We start from the raw sequence: 4,605 nt of genomic DNA, 5'->3' as shown, positions 1-4,605 counted from the left end.
GAGCATGATTTGGATGTCTTGTTATTCTCTGAACCAATCCATCACACAGTGCAGAGTCTAACAATACTGATAGTTTATGCTGAACTTTAGCTATATTAGTAAGAATGTCTAAATATAGACTTAAACATTATTAATGTCAGATAAGTAGAATTAGAATGAGTCCTGTATTTATGGTGAAAATTCTCATGTTTAATTTTAACGAACTTAAGGTTGAATAAAAAATAACCAATGACTCAAACAATATTTAAAAAATGTATAGCATCTATACATTTGTCTATGGGAAAATAAGAGTGATAACTGATTTTCAAACGGGAACTTCCCATACAAATTTATATGCACGTCAATAAGCAAAGCATTGTAAAGAATACACCATTTAACTAAAACACTAAAACCGTGAAACGGAGTAGGCAGGTGTGCTGTAATGATCCTCAAGGCCACGGCGGTATGGGAGCCTCCTCTCCCAGGGCAGGTGTGATTCTGGGATCTAGCATGACTGAGAGGGAGAAATAGGAAAACCGATAAAAGAAAACAGATTGGTTGATTGTTAGGATTTAGATCCCCCTCCCTACCAGCACCAGGGGAATCTGACTGGTTTCGTGACTTTAATCTCGAGTGTACTTATATTTCAGATTGATGCTGAATCTAAAATCTCAAACTTGGAAAGCCTTCAGTTAGCTATGGAAAGTAGAATTACATTCAGCATCTTTGATAGTTTGGTTTGTTTACAATCTGTAAAGATGGAGCAGAGCTGAGTTTGTACTCTTCAAGTGTAGGTATGATGCAGGTCCAGAGACAATGAAAGAGAGAGGGAAAGAAACAGACAAATAGATATAGAAAGAGAGAGGGAGAGATAATTGTTAGGATTTAGATTCCCCTCCCTACCAGCAGTTAAGCAACATGTGATCTGATGGGTGCCATGGCTTTAATCTTTGTTACATCTCTTTTCTTTTGATGTTGAATCTAAATTCTTGTTAAGTTTCAATCCTTTATTCAACCATGGATTTTACATTGAGGATCTTGTAAAGCTGGGTTTGCTTACAATCTGTCAAGATGGAGTGGAGTTGAGATACCAGACACTCACTCTTCCTCTCTATCCATTTTTGACTGTGGAATACATCACATCTGGATCACTGCCTTAAGGGGGGGCAGAGAGCACAAAACATGACTCACACATGGCACTTGGACACGCTCACACACATCCACACACGGGTGCATGCGCACACACACACACATACTTACAAACTATTACTGGCAGCATATGCTTATAGTGTGTATCAAACAATTACTTTTGAAAGATTTGAAAACGTATTCAATTGTAATACTAATAGCTCTTTCCACCCATCTAAACAGTACTGTCATTTCAGAACACAAGATAAGGGAGGAAGTGAAATGCAGCATGTAACCAATGAGGTTAAAGGTAGGTGGGGCTAGGTGTGTCAATCAAGGTTATTTCATGTGTGGTCAGGAATGGAACATATTTGAGCCACACCACATGGACATGAAGGGAGTGGATGAATCATCTACTCAGTGCAGGGCAAAGCTGTATTTATAATGGAGTGAAATATTAGTGCAGCCATCCATCATGCTAGTGTGATTTACCCCTTACTCTTAGTGTCTCTGTTACTCTACGGGTTGTTCTTACTGTCAGTTCTTACTGTCAGTATTCTTTTCCTTCTTCTTCTTGACATCCAGGGCCATGCTGGAGTAAACCACATCATTATGACCCCCAGCTTCCTGGACACCTAAAAAGAAATAAAGAATACAACATGGAGTCTTCCTGCTAAAAGATAATACAGTGAGGAACAGAACAAGCCTTGGTATGAGAGAAGCCTCCTGTTATTCATACTCTGGATGTTCTTCTCCTTCTTCTTCTTGACATCCAGGGCCATGCTGGAGTAAACCACATCATTATGACCTCCAGCTTCCTGAACACCTAAAAAGAAATAGAGAATACAACATGGAGACTTACAGTTAAAATATAATACAGTGAGGAACAGAAACAGAGTCTTTGTGTGAGAAAAGGCTTATAAAACTGGTTTCTGTGAAAAACAGGTGCATCAGTTGAAACAACTGTCATCCATATAGAACTGATTACCAACCCACGATAGCATTGCTAACCCAATTTAAATTATGTCAGAGATGCAGCTGCATTAAATCATTTTGATCAAAAGGGGGAGATATGACATTTGTCTCAATTGTACATTTGTTTAATTGTACAGATTTTAGTAGTAATGTGAAATGTACAAAGAATAATGCTTTCACATTGCAATCAAGTTAAAATGTTATCATAATGGAATGAAACTTTACTGTGACCATCCATCATGCTGGTGTGGTTTAAACTTTTACTGTTCCTATTACTCTAAGGGTTGTTCTTACTCTCAGTGCTCTTCTCCTTCTTTTCCATCTTAGTCTGGTTCTCCAGAGCCAAGCTGGAGTAAACCACATCATCCTGACTTTTAGCTTGTGAGACATCTAAAGAGAGACAGAGGCAACAGTGTGAAAGGCATTCCTGTAGTATTTAAATTATCAGTTCAGTGTACAAAATTCTGAGAATAAGAGTAAACTCTGTCAACATGATTGTTCAGGAATAGTGCAATAACATGAGGCAGATTTTACCTTCATCTTACTGTGTTCCACTTAATCACTTAAAGTGGTTTTAGAATTACACTCTTACATGCAACTTTGAGATCAGAAGAAATATCAAGGCTTAAGTCAGTTCTCAAGAGTTAAAGTGAGAGTTTTTATGAATGAAGTCACAGGTCTCAGTGTGAATGTGATTCTCCCCTCTCCCAGTGCATTGGGTCTGGAGCCTTGTTTCTCTGAGTGTGCTGGGACTACGACTGATGTCTCTGAGGCAAGGAGGGACTCACCTCTTCTACTCCTGCGATTGGTCACAACCTGGGAATACAGGGGCTCCGAGCTCTGCTCTGTGACCTGGTCCAAACCTGGGAGTGACAGGAGAGAGGGAGCAAGGAAGTGAAAGAAAGTGTGTGGGGGAGGAATATAAGAGAAGGGGAGAGACACAGATAGAGGACTAAGTGTGCACATTCTCAAATTTTGTGCACCTCGGTTTTGAAAATGATGCCAGTACTACAATACTCTGACTCAACATGGTGCTGTAGCTATACCAAGCTAAAATTTTGCTGTCAAAACTTCATTTGCAAAAGAAACATAACAAGCTTTAAATATCATCACTAATGAATTTTGGTAAAAACAGATGCAGAAGACCACACAAATGATTTCAGGTTACCTTGCTACATTATTACATTGTTGGCATTTAGCAGATGGCCTTATGCACAGCAACTTACATAGGTTACAATTGTTTACATATTACCCATTTAGACCGCTGGAAATTTATCGAGGAAATTCTGAGTTAAGTACCTTGTCCTATGGTACAACAGCAGTGCCCCAGCAGGGAACTGAACCAGCAACCTTTGGGTTATGAGTCTTGTTCCTTATCACAATGCTACACTGCCACCTTGCTAGCTCTATATTCATGCCGGGTTGCCAGCATGCTAGTCAGATGAATTGAATCATATATAACAAGCAACTTAAGCCAACTGATGAAATGCAATGCTACTTAGAATCTAGCTAGCTAAGTGCCAAGGTGGTTTTGACCCCATCGCTACTCTAGGTCTGATAATATAATAATATTGCGATCCAAGAGCCCTTTTGAGGGTGAGGAAGTAGATTCAGCAAACATTACATTTGTTAGAAAGAGCAACAAAAAAGGACAGTACCTAACCATAAACCGTGGTATTATTATATGTGGTACATAATGTGTTTGATAAGTGACAATAAGAAGCCTTAGGTATTATGGACCAATAGGAACCTGGTTGGGATATGCGGGGCATCTGGAGAGGTCTGCATCCGGGGCAGTTGGTAAAAGTTAACAAAGAGTTTCATGTTTGTTAAACAGTTTGTCTCATGTGCATAGGCTATATCTTTTCTTTGCAAACACGACATGGTGTCAGAAGTGCTGTGAAACTAAATCGGGACGGCAAAGGTCTGCCTGGAAGGAAAAGGAGGGAGATTGTTGAGCAAGTTAAATGAGTAACAGTGAAGAGCGGAGTGGGGAAGGAGCTAGCAAAATGGCTAACACACCCAGCGCTACATTTAGCATTCAGCCACCGGAGCCCTTTCATTTTTCTAAACCACACAAGTGAACGAAATGGATTCGGAGATTTGAGAGATTCCATCAAGCAAGCAATTTAACAGCAAGCTCTGAAGAGAATCAGGTGAATACTTTGATTTATTGTATGGGAGACGAAGTTGATGATGTTTTGAGAGGCTTGAAGCTCAGTGATGTAGACCAGTGCCAATACACTAAAGTGAGGGATGGCTTTCAGTCTTTCTTTGTAGTGAAAAAGAATATCGTTTACGAATGCGCACGATTTAATATGCGCAAGCAAGAAGCAAACAAGACTGTCAATGTATTTGTCACTGCCCTGTATGCATTAGCAGAGCACTGCAATTATGGAGCGTTGCATGATGAGCTGATTAGGGACAGGACAGTGGTAGGGCTGGCAGACACACGGCTCTCAAAGCGCATGCAAATGGAAAAAGACCTAGACCTGGAAAAGCCATGGCATGGCAAGACAATCA

The 4,605-nt window shown here is 40.0% G+C and overlaps 1 long non-coding RNA gene across 1 annotated transcript; it reads right to left on the bottom strand.

Annotated features, from left to right (window-relative positions):
• Nucleotides 1–1,052: 1,052 nt before the first annotated feature.
• On the bottom strand, nucleotides 1,053–2,465 carry LOC118796289. The gene is made up of 3 exons (XR_005005886.1): nucleotides 2,377–2,465; nucleotides 1,656–1,742; nucleotides 1,053–1,134 (listed from the first exon to the last, which is right to left on the bottom strand). It is a non-coding gene; the product is annotated as an uncharacterized LOC118796289 (long non-coding RNA).
• Nucleotides 2,466–4,605: the final 2,140 nt, after the last annotated feature.

This window comes from Megalops cyprinoides, chromosome 21 (assembly GCF_013368585.1).
Source record: "Megalops cyprinoides isolate fMegCyp1 chromosome 21, fMegCyp1.pri, whole genome shotgun sequence".
Taxonomy (NCBI): Eukaryota; Metazoa; Chordata; class Actinopteri; order Elopiformes; family Megalopidae; genus Megalops; species Megalops cyprinoides.
The sequence above is the reverse complement of the archived record's forward strand: the minus strand, read 5'-3'. Positions and strand labels throughout refer to the sequence as shown.